Source organism: Pan troglodytes, chromosome 3 (genome assembly GCF_028858775.2).
Source record: "Pan troglodytes isolate AG18354 chromosome 3, NHGRI_mPanTro3-v2.0_pri, whole genome shotgun sequence".
Taxonomy (NCBI): domain Eukaryota; kingdom Metazoa; phylum Chordata; class Mammalia; order Primates; family Hominidae; genus Pan; species Pan troglodytes.
In genome coordinates this window covers 47,736,549-47,749,239 of record NC_072401.2, presented here as the reverse complement: position 1 = coordinate 47,749,239, position 12,691 = coordinate 47,736,549, and the positions used below count along the sequence as shown (strand labels likewise).

The window sequence follows — 12,691 nt, the reverse complement described above, 5'->3', positions numbered from 1 at the left end:
CTGTAATCCCAGCACTTTCAGAGGCTGAGGCGGGCAGATCACCTGAGATCAGGAGTTCAAGACCAGCCTGGCCAACATTGTGAAATCCTATCTCTACTAAAAATACAAAAATTAGCTGGGTGTGTTGGTGCGTGCCTGTAGGCCTAGCTACTCAGGAGGCTGAGGCAGGAGAATTGCTTGAACCTAGGAGGCAGAGATTGCAATGAGCTGAGATTGCGCCACTGTACTCCAGCCTGGGCGATTTCCACTTCTTGGCTATTATGAATAATGCTACTATGAACATTCATGTACAGGTTTTTGTGTAGACTTTCATTTTTCTTGTAGCTCTGTGAGGAGATGGACGCAGAGCATCCATGTATAATAATTTGGCCTCATCCCTGGTTCCTGGGGAGAGACTCTAAATCCTTGTAATATCTGAAGTAATAGGAGTATCTTTGTTTTTCATGAGACTCTCTGATCACACCTGAGTTTACACTAATGAGGTGATGGAGCAAGATTCTGTCTCAAACATAAACAAACAAACAAAAAGGAAAAAAAAAACAGTATGTTTGAGTCAACTTCAAATCTCCATATGTTCTGGATTAAAGTCAAGGTGGATTATCCTGAGATTGCCACAAAAGTACTGGAAAGCCTGCTTCCATTTCCAGCGTCCTATCTTTGTGAAGCAGGGTTTTCTGCAGTGACAGCAACCAGAACGAGATTACGGAGTAGACTGGACATAAGCAACACACTTCGGGTGTCACTGTCCCTGGTGCCAAAAAGGTTGGAGATCACTGCTGTAGACCATAGATCACTTTCCAGCTAGAGGCTCAGGAAGATGGCATACCTCCCTGTGGGCTACAGCAGAGACCAAGGCTGCCTTCATGCTCTTCCTCAGGAAGTTGCCAACATCACTGCATCATTCAGTTCACAAACAGTTCATTGTGGCCTCTTGTGTGTTGCAAACAGCATGATAGGCCTAGCACATAGTATAGCCCATCTCTTCCTCCTGGGTTTAAGTCAGTCTCCTTCTACTGTCTACCACTGTGTTATATTATTTTGTACTATATATATATTTTTTGAGACAGAATCTTGCTATGTTGCCCAGGCTTGTCTTGAACTCTTGGGCTCAAGGGGTCCTCCTGCTTTAGGTCCCCAGTAGCTGAGATAAGAGGACCATACCCAGTTTATGTATTCTCATTTTTACTTTAAAAGTATTTTATTTATTTTATTTTATTTTTGAGACAGGGCCACTCCTATCATCCAGGCTGGAGTGAAGTGGCTTAATCACGTTTTACTGCAGCCTCAACTTCCCAGGTTCAGGAAACTCTCCCACCTCAGCCTCCTGAGTAGCTGGGGCTACAGGTGTGTGCCACCATGCCAGGATAATTTTTGTAGAAGCAGAGTCCCACTCTGTGGCCCAGGTTGGTCTTGAATTCCCAGGCTCAAGCAATCTTCCCACCTTGGCCTCCCAAAGTGTTGGGATTATAGGTGTCAGCCACCACACCAGACCTAAAATAATTTTAAAACACACAAGTACTATATGAATACAATTTAATTCTAAAAATCCAGACACACAGAAATATATACAGTAACAAAAGAGAGTCCTCTACACTCCACCCCCAACCACTTTCACTCTGAAAATAGGCATATAAAGTTTAGAGTGTTACCACCATTCCTGAATTCTGCCACCAAGATCTTCTGGTCAGCTTTCTCTGTTTCTCTGTTTCTCTCTCTCTCTTTCTCTCTCTCTCTCTCCAATCTCTCTCTCTCTTTAAGAGACAGAGTCTCACTCCATAGCCTCAGCTGGAGTGTAGTAGCGCAATCATGGTTCACTGTAGTCTACATTTCTGATTACCTTCACTTCTGACCTACCGGCTATAAGTTTGGAAGCTCCCACATCCCCTTAAGGTCTGATAATTCACTAGAATGACACAGAACTCAGGAAAGCCCTATATTTGTGATTACGATTTTATTATAAAGGATACGTATCAGAACCAGCCAAATGAAGAGACACATGGGGAGAGGTCGGGGAGGGTCCCAAACACAGAGCTGTTGTGCTGTCTCTGGATGTGTCACCTTCTTGACACACTGACGTGTTCATAAACCAGGAAGCTCCACTGAGGTTCAGTATTCAGTATTGGTGTTCCATTAAGTAGGCATGATTAATTGAATCAACAGCCACAGGAATGGACTCAGACTCTTCCCCTCCCAGGACACTGGGTGATATCACATGCCTCAAAGCCCCAACTCTGTAATCACATGATCAGCCCCCTTCCTGAAGCTTTCTAAGGTGCCCAGCATGAGTCACCTCAGTGTAAACTCAGGTGTGATCTGAGAGTCTCATGAAAAACAAAGATACTCCTATTACTTCGGAAATTACAAGGATTTAGAGTCTCTCCCCAGGAACCACGGACGAGGCCAAATTCTCTATTATACAACAATAACCAAGAAAAATGAAAGTCTACACAGAAACCCGTGCATGAATGTTCATAGTAGCATTATTCATAATAGCCAAGAAGTGGAAATAATCCACATGTCCATCAGCTAATGAATGGATAAGTAAAATAAGCTATATTCATATGTCTTGGAGGCCTCCAAGCTCACCCCTGTATTTGATGAGAGGACCCACAGGATGTAGTCATACTCATGGTTAAGGTTTATTGCAGCAAAAGGATACAAAGCAAAATCAACTAAGGGCAAAGTCAAGAGGAAGCCAGGCACAGGCTTCCCAAGAGTCCTCTCCCAGTGGAGTCACCCAGGATGAGATTAAATCCCCCAGCAATGAATTGTAATAATTTGTGAAATGGTGTCTGCCAGGGAAACTCATTCGTGACTCAATGCCTAAGATTTTTATTGGGAGCTGATCATGTAGGCACCCTCTGCCTAGCATATACCAAGATTGCAGACTCTAGGCGGAAAACAGGTGGATAGCACAAACCAGAGTTCATACAAATAGTTAAGGCAGAATAAACCGTCCATATCAGTTAGGGAATGGTGGAAATCTCCCCAAATTCAAGGTCCCAGACACCAGTCAAGGGCCAATCTGGTAAGCAGGCTTCTCTTTTTATTTATTGATTGATTTACTTATTTATTTATTTATTTATTTATTTTTGAGATGGAGTCTCGCTCCCTCCCCCAGGCTTGAGTGCAGTGGTGCGATCTCGGCTCACTGCAAGCTCCGCCTCCCGGGTTCACGCCATTCTCCTGCCTCAGCCTCCCGAGTAGCTGGGACTTCAGGCGCCCGCCACCACACCCGGCTAATTTTTTGTATTTTTAGTAGAGACGGTGTTTCACCGTACTAGCCAGGATGGTCTCGATCTCCTGACCTTGTGATCCGCCCCCTTGGCCTCCCAAAGTGCTGGGATTACAGGCGTGAGCCACTGCGCCCGGCCGGCCGTAAGCAGGCTTTTCTAAGGATAGCAGTCTCCAGCCTGCTGTGTTCATGCTTTTTTTTTCACACCATAGGATAGACTATTATTCAGTGATAAAAAGGAATAAAGTACTGATATGTGCTCCAACATGGATGAAGCGGGGAACATCACGTTAAGTGAAAAAGCCAGTAACACAAGGCCACATATTGTATGATTCCATGTATATTAAATGCCCGGAAGCAAACCTATAAAGACGGAACAGACAGTAGTGGTTGCCTAGGGCTGGGACGTCAGAGAGAAACAAGGAGCAATTGCTAATAGGTAAAGAATTTCTTTTTGGGGCTATACAAATGTTCTGAAATTGATTGCAGTAATGGGTACACAGCTTTGTCAATACACTAAAAACCATACAATTTTACTCTTTAAATAAATTAATTGCATGAAATGTGAATTATAGCTCAAAAAAGCTGTTAAAAATAAAGAATGTGGCCGGGTGCGGTGACTCACGCCTGTAATCCCAGCACTTTGAGAGGGCGAGGCGGGTGGATCATGAGGTCAAGAGATTGAGACCATCCTGGCCAACATGATGAAACCCTGTCTCTACTAAAAATACAACAACAACAACAACAAAAAATTAGCTGAGTGTGATGGCGCGCGCCTGTAGTCCCAGCTACTCAGGAGGCTGAGGCAGGAGAATTGCTTGAACCCGGGAGGCAGAGGTTGCAGTGAGCCAAGATCGCGCCACTGCACTCCAGCCTGGCGACAGAGCAAGACTCCGTCTTTAAATAAGTAAATAAATAAATAAAGGGGCCGGGCGCAGTGTTCATGCCTGTAATCCCAGCACTTTGGGAGGCCAAGGCAGGCAGATTACCTGACGTCAGGAGTTTGAGACTAGCCTGGCCAACACGGCAAAACCCCACCTCTATCAGAAAATACAAAAATTAGCTGGGCGCGATGTCATGTGCCTGTGGTGCCAGCTACTCAGAGGCTGAGGCAAGAGAATCGCTTGAACCCAGGAGGCAGAGGTCGCAGTGAGCTGAGATCGCGCCACTGCACTCTAGCCTGGGCAACAGAGCGAGACACTGTCCCCACACCCTCCAAAAAATAAAAAAATAAAGAAAGAAAGAAGAGAAGCAGTTGCTCATTTTAGTATAAGTGCCTTTTTTTTTTTTTTTTTTTTTTTGCCTTTAGGAATATAAATTCAAGAATATTTGTAAGCAAAAAGCAAGAATAAAATCCCAAACGAGAATGTAGTTAGCTGAGGTATTATACTTCTTGGGTGAGCTTATAGAAATCTTCAATTTATTATATAATTTTTATTCATAAAGTTTATATATCCAAATGTTGAATCAGTTGTTGATTTTAAGCAATGTGTGTCACAACTGCTAATGACAGGAGTCACATCAGTGCTAGAAGAGAAAAAATGCACATATGTATTTGTGCTAATAGTTGTTATGCGTGCCTCTATCCTTTTTTCTATACAATATACTGTACTACTAGCTAACATTAAAAGTCCTCCTTTAGAACAAAATATAGTAAATTAATAAGTCCCCAGAGGCCGGGCGTGGTAGCTTATATCTGTAATCCCAGCACTTTGGGAGGCCCAGGCAGGCAGATAACTTGAGCTCAGGAGTTCGAGACCAGCCCAGCCAACATGGGAAAACCCTGTCCCTACTAAAAATACAGAAATTAGGCTGGGCACAGTGGCTCACACTTGTAGTCCCAGTACTTTGGGAGGCAGAGGCAGGCAGATCACAAGGTCAGGAGTTTGAGACCAGCCTGACCAACACAATGAAACCCCGTCTGTACTAAAAATACAAAAATTAGCTGGGTGTGGTAGCGGGCACCTGTAATCCCAGCTACTTGGGAGGCTGAGGCAGGAGAATCGCTTGTACCTGGGAGGCAGAAGTTCCAGTGAGCCAAGATCGCGCCTCTGCACTCCAGCCTGGGCAACAGAGCTAGACTCCATCTCAAAAAAAAAAAAATTAGCTGGGCATGGTGGTGGACACCTATAATCCCAGCTACTTGGGAGTTTGAGGTGGGAGAATAGCTTGAACCAGGTAAGCAGAGGTTGTAGTGAGCTGAGATCATGCCACTGCACTCCAGCCTGGGCAACAAACCAAGACTCTGTCTCAGAAAAAAAAAAAAAAAGTCCCCAGAGACTTTAGCCATCTTAGCAGATCACCCTTGTGAATGCAAAAGGAAAGTGGAAATATGAGTTTTGAGTAGGTAAATTGATCTGCTGACATTACCAGCCCAGCATTCTCCAGGCTCTCCATTTGATGAAGAAAGACCTAGCCTTCCCTCTTGATGCTCACAGCAGAACTGCTGTGTAGGTTCTCCTATACACAAACTTCTGGGCATTCTTTTCTTCCCTTTGTTTCAGAAGTACCATTGTATATCCTTCACTGGCTCTGTGCTATATCCAAAGCAGTTTTTTCTGTTTCATTTTCCTGTGAAAAAAATTAAATTCCCGGTTTTTTGTTCTTTCTAACATCCCCCTTCTGCAACAGTCTCTTTATGACTCCAGATTCCCACAGCCCTTTTTTTTTTAATCCCAGCTATTTCTCCACATATCCAAAAATTATTTCTACCAACTGCTTCCCATTTTCTTAGTGCATGTCTTCCAGCTGTTGGCTTACCAAGAGAGATTTAGATAAACTAAAATACATTAAATATGTATATGATTGATATGCTCTTTAACTTTCTATTTTTAAGTAAATTTCTATTTACTTTTTTTTTTTTTTTTAGACGGACCCTCGCTCTGTCCCCCAGGCTGGAGTGCAGTGGTGCGATCTCTGCTCACTGCAAGCTCTGCCTCCCAGGTTCACGCCATTCTCCTGCCTCAGCCTCCCAAGTAGCTGGGACTACAGGCGCCCGCCACCACGCCTGGCTAATTTTTTGTATTTTTTTAGTAGAGACGGGGTTTCACTGTGTCAGCCAGGATGGTGTCAATCTCCTGAGCTCATGATCTGCCTGCCTCAGCCTCCCAAAGTGTGGGATTATAGGCATGAGCTACCATGCCCGGCTGAGTAATATCTATTTTTAAGTTACTTATTTTTAAAATAAAAATGTCACATTGTAGAAAATTCATAAAATATGGGTTTTTTCCTTTTCTTTTGTCCTTTTTTTTAATTGCTACTAAAAAGTAGTTCTCACCATTGTTTAAGTTTGAAAAATGCCCACACTTAATTATTTCTTTCTTTCTTTTTCTTTTTTTTTGAGTTGGGGTCGCCCAGGCTGGAGTACAGTGCCATGATCTCCGCTCACTGCAACCTCTGCCTCCCGGGCTCAACCAATTTGCCAACCTCAACCTCCTAAGTAGCTGGGACCACAAGCGTGCACTGCCACACCTGGCTGATTTTTTGTATTTTGTATTTTTCGCAGAGATGGGTTTCACTGTGTTGCCCAGGTTGGCCTCAAACTCCTGGGCTCAAGCGATCTGCCTGCCTCGGCCTCCCAAAGTGGCTGGGATTACAGGCATGAGCCACCACTCTAGGCCAAACAATTATTTCAATTATTCTTCCTGAGCAGAAAGTGAATGAGCAAATATTTGTGATACCTAACAGTCATTTCAGGAAGTCTAAAGATATTTGAAGGATAAAAAACATCTTAACATTTTTATTATTCTGAATTTAGGGCCTAATATAAAGGCAGAATGAAGAAGAATTGTCAGAAGATATAAAGTATGAACAGAAATTATAATTTTTAAAATCCAAGACCTCCGGGCACGGTGGCTCCCACCGGTAATCCCAGCACTTTGGGAGGCCGAGGCGGGCGGGTCACTTGAGGTCAGGAGCTGGAGACCAGCCTGCCAACAGGGTGAAACCCCGTCTCTACTAAAAATACAAAAATTAGCCGGGTGTGGTGGTGCGCCCAGTGGTGTAATCCCAGCTACTCGGGAGGCCAAGGCAGGAGAATCACTTAAATCCGGGAGGTGGAGGTTGCCGTGAACCCAAATTGTGCCACTGCACAATTTGTGCCTGGTCAACAAAGGGAGACTCCGTCTCAAATTAAAAAAATAAAATTTATCTGGGCATGGCGGCACATGCTGGTAGCTCCAGCTACTGGAGAGGCTGAGGTGGGAGGATGGCTTGAACCTAGGAGGTCAAGGCTGCAGTGAGTGGAGACTGTACCATTGCATTCCAGCCTGGGTGACAGAGCGAGACCCTATCAAAACAAACAAAAACCCCAAAAGACAGTTATAGTTATTATACGTATTTAAAAACCACGTCAGTAGGGAACAGTTATTACTAGGAACTTAACTGAAAAGCGAGGAATTTTTGGTCAAAATTATTCCAGAGTATGCCAAGAAGTCTAGAGAATTAATAGAGTATTTTGGTGTTTCAAAAGGATAGCTGTTATCTGGTCACAGACTAACTTAGTCATTTTCCAAAAAGAAAATCCAAATTCTAATTTGACTTTTTTTATTTTAGAATATCATCCATGCAACAATTTTTAGTCAAGAATTTATCTGTTTTTAATAAATCTACTAACATTGATTTCACCTTAAAATTTTTTAACCATTTATAGATGATTCTTCAATTGATCTTAATATACATTTATATGTGTGTGTTTAGACATATATAATTACATGGCTATGTAAATAAGTTACAAAATTAAAGCTTTTAACTTTAAGATAAAATTAATCCAATCAGTATATTAAATAAATCAATGTATTTATACTTGAAATTATAATGTAAATATATCAAGAATTTATTTAATAAATAAACTATATTATCTTGCATACATATTCATATTTCTGTCATTATTATGAGTATAGTCTTTATTGTTTTATTAATTATCACTTTTAGCCAAAGCAACCAACTTTTGTTTTTTGCACGGAAGTCTAGAAGACAGTAAACCAAGAAATATCTACCTAATTTTTTTGGTACACATTTTAGACTATCTTCATAAATGTTAAGCTGGCAAAACAAACCAATATATGATATCATTCAAAGCATTTACACAGTTTATTTTTGCTTGTTTGTTTGCTTATTTTATTTTTTTATCAGATCCCCTATTCGGAAAAGCACATTTACACATCCTGTTTATAGTCATTTTATAACGTTATAAGAATAAGAATAGATCACATCTGTATTTAGTGACCAGAGGTTTTTTTTGTTTGTTTTGTTTTTGTTTTTAATCACTTGACACTTTATTGAATGCAAAACAAGATTTAGCATCTTTGCCTTCGTTGTACACAGCTGAAGCGTGAGCCCAGGGAGGGGAGGACTGTCTGGCTTTCCTTGGCGTGGGAGGTGTGCACCCTGCAGTCCTGTCAGTGTTGTGGGAACATCAGCCCATGTTCTATCGGTTGCCATAGCCCCAAGAATGGGTGTCCTTCCAGTCATCCCACTCCAGAGCTCTGTAGAGTGTTTGTTCATCATCCTCTTCCTCCTTTTCTTCTTGATGTTCCTGTTGCTGAGCCGCTTTTCTGAATTCCTCTGGTGTTGCCTTGGCTATTTCCTGATCTCGTAATGCTCCATATTTCCGATGTTGCTCAACCAGTCACTCACCGTCATAGTTGCCAGACTTGGATAACCTGCTCCAAATACTTTGGCTTGGGCCGTGTTCTGAGTGAGAATGAAGGGTTTCACTGGAGGCCTCTCCTGGTGAGATGAGTTAGAAGTTGATGCCTCCTGAAGAGTCTCTTTCTCTCGGGATCTTTATTTCCTGGTCAATGTTCTCAATCTCTTCTAAGCTAATATCAATCCACCGCTGAAGGTGAAGAAGATAATATTCACAAACACGCTCATCATCTGCTTGACCACTTTCCACAGCAGGTTTCATTTCAGACAACCTATGCTCCAACTCCTTCTTCTGCTTGTATCTCTCTATTTTACCCTGTCTTCGAGATGCCATAGCAACGAGGCTAGGATAAGCCATGGAGGAATTAGCAGTGTGATTTTCGGCTGAGTTGTTCTTGGCTTTGGGCAGCTCAAACTCTGCCGCATGATAGCAATGACACTGAGTTAAGTGGTTTATAAAGTGTTCTCGAGCCCGCTGCAAATGATCTAGACGCTTGCTGGAGTTGACTTGTTTCATGGTGAGGGCTCCTTGAAACACTGGCACCACCAGGTACTTCAGGTCGGTGGAAGCAATCTCTTCCAAATCTTCATTTCGGCTGAACAACTCGAGCTGCGATAACATTTCGGCAGCCTTCTCAAGGAGATCCATCCAGGCCCTTGAACACCTTCTCCTGGACTATCCGGGAATCGGCGGGTTCAGTCGCTACTTCTACTTCGTCCAGAATCTGTTTGCCGGTTTCCAGCAGCTCGGCGGGGGGCAGCGGGAGCAGTAGTTCGTCTTCAGCAGCCATCTTGGGGAGGGCTTTTTTTTTACTTTTCTTTTTCTTTAAATTGCATTGAAGTGGTTCCTTTGAAGACATCACAAGTCTCAGAAGATTAAGATTTTTCCATCATATGCTATGACCAGAGTTTTGTATCATTTTTTAATTTAAAATTGTTCAAGTATCCAAAGATCATATATCAATTAATTTGTTTTATAAGTTCTTAAAGATTTAATAACTTGGAAATTAAAATTTTAATTAACACATTTTATAGTATTACAGGAATTTCACATAATCAAAATCTTTTAAAAGACATCTGTAATTACATTTTTATTTAATTAAACACCATATTATATTTCCAATCTTAAACAATTTTTGGAAATAATAAGTTATTTGACTCTTAAGCCCAATATAAAAATTTAGAAAGTTTAAAGCATTAGAAATTTAACTTCAGTATTATGAAAATTAAAATACAGTGTTAGCATTTTTACATAACAAAATACCATTTTTAACTTTTTCTGTTTAGAAATTTTTGATTATTTATGTGGACTAGATATTTCTAGAGTGCACACATGACAACAAAATGATTTTTTTTAAGTCAATTCACCTTTAAAATTTCTTGAGGGAGGATAGGAGGGAGAAAACAGGAAAAGAAAGTGAGAAGAATCCAGACACAGTGGCATGCACCTATAGTCCCAGCTACTCAGGAGGCTGAAGCAGGAGGATCGCTTAAGGCCAGGGGTTCGCGGCTGTAGTGTACTGTAATCACACCTGTGGATAGCCACTGCACTCCAGCCTGGGTAACATAGTGCAACTCTTGTCTCTTTAAAAAAAAGAAAGAAAAGAAAATAAAAGAAAAAGCAGGAGCCAGCTATAGATACATATACAATTATTGGAGAAAAGCTAATAATCTTTCTGCTCTAAGGAGAGGGAAAAAGTTTAGATATAGAAAAACCCATTTCAGGATACACATGCACACACACAAGTTGTTACACCTGGTTGAAACAGTAACTTGGGCCCTTGACAATTTTGCCAACTCATAGAATAAAGCAGCCAATATTTATTAAACCCCTAAGAATGGAAATGAAGGATGTTTGGGGAGGGAGGGAGTCTTTCATTAAACTAAATGATCTCTCTTTTAGAAAGATAAGACAAAAAAGAAAAAACATTTAAAAAAGAGAAAAAAATTGTAATAAAAAAGAAAAAGAATAGAGAAGACAGTACCCTCATGAGACTTGGGTTTTTTTTCCTTTTTCATTCTAAGACATGTCTAAAATGAACAATCTTATTTGAGCGAAAGTTCTCCAGAGTAGCCTCTGCAATTCACTGTCCTCTGTCAAGTTATGCCAGGAAGTAGTGCAAGTATCTTAGAGGCAAACCACAAGAAGTTGGCTGGTGGTCAAAAATAAAAATATTACTTTTATAAGTAATATAAAAGAAACTGTTTTAAAATAAATTCTCTCTCTTTTTAAAATACAAAATTTAAAAGAAAAACTCATGAATTTGGGCCCTAACCCCAAGGATAAATTGCTCTGCCTGCTGACTCAAGAAATCAGCATGACCCTAAGGGACCAAAGAGATAATAAAAGTCCAGTTTCAATGCAAAACCCATGTAATCAAGGACAGAGAGGCCTAATGCAGGGGAGACTCAAGAAGTCTCAGATGTGCATATTATTACCAAGGGTTCTGGTTCACGGCAGCGAGGATCTTGGCCATACCTCCATGATACTGTTCCAGCCCAATCAGCCTCAGACCATCAGGGACAAACCTGTAGTTGAAAGAAGTACGGTTTACTGACTTGCTGCAACAAGAGAGACTGCACATCAGAGAAACTATGAGATGTCTCACCAAACAAAAGAAAAGATAAGATAAGGGGCTGGGCACGGTGGCTCAAGCCTATAATCCCAGCACTTTGGGAGGCCAAGAAGGTCTGATCACTTGAGCCCAGGAGTTTGAGACCAGCATAGCAACGTGGTGAAACCCTGTCTCTACAGAAAATACAAAAATATTAGCCTGGTGTGCTGTCATGCGCCTGTGGTCCCAGCTACTCAGAAGGCTGAGGTGGGAGGATCACTTGAGCCCAGGAGGTGGAGGCTGCAGTGAGCTGTGATTGCACCACTGCACTCCAGCCTGGGCTACAGTGAGACCCTATGTCCAAAAAAAAAAAAAAAAAGATAGGGACTGGGCATGGTAGCTCACACTTGTAATCCCAGCACTTTGGGAGGCCAAGGCAGGCAGATCATGAGGTCAAGAGATCGACACCATCCTGGCCAACATGGTGAAACCCTGTCTCTACTAAAAATACAAAAATTAGCAGGGCATGGTGGCACATGCCTGGAGTCCCAGCTACTCGGGAGGCTGAGGCAGGAGGATCACTTGAACCTGGGAGGCAGAGGCTGCAGTGAGCTCAGATCACACCACTGCACTCCAACCTGTCAACAAGAGGGAGACTCTGTCTCAAAAAAAGAAAAAAAGATAGGATTTGGGGAAGAGAGACATTTAGGTGAAAATTAAATAAAGCAGTATTTTGATAGGATCAAAGCAAAATAGGGTTGTATGTAAAGTGGGACAACATCAGATCTGGACTGCAAAGGAGAACAGGTTCCTGTTTTCTTTTCTTTTTCTTTTTTCTTTTTTTTTTTTTTTTTTTTGAGACAGAGTGCAGTGGCACAATCTCGGCTCACTGCAGCCTCCGCCTCCTGGACTCAAGCTATCCTCCTGCCTTAGCCTCCTGAGTAGCTGGGACCACAGGTGCCCGCCACCACACCCAGCTAATTTTGTTATTTTTAGTAGAGACGGGGTTTTGCCATGTTGGTCTCGAACTCCTGACCTCAGGTGATCTGCCTGCCCCGGCCCCTCAAAGTGCTGGGATTACAGGGGTGAGCCACCACGCCTGGCCATGGTTCCCGTCTCTTTGGGTACTAGAAAGTTAAGGTGGAATGTTGTTTTCAGAAAGTCCTTCTCTGAAGCTTTGCACCTGGATTGGAAATCAAAGTTGCTTCTTTGTGCCTTAGATGTTCCAAGTAAGAGTGGGATATTTCATTTT

General features: G+C 42.0%; 1 non-coding gene and 1 pseudogene across 1 annotated transcript; both read right to left on the bottom strand.

Moving 5' to 3' along the window:
• Nucleotides 1-8,651: 8,651 nt before the first annotated feature.
• On the bottom strand, nt 8,652-9,792 carry LOC471211 (immunoglobulin-binding protein 1-like; annotated as a pseudogene).
• LOC112209099 (small nucleolar RNA SNORD42) lies at nt 9,716-9,784 on the bottom strand. Its single transcript, XR_002943768.1, has one exon. It is a non-coding gene; the product is annotated as a small nucleolar RNA SNORD42 (small nucleolar RNA).
• Nucleotides 9,793-12,691: the final 2,899 nt, after the last annotated feature.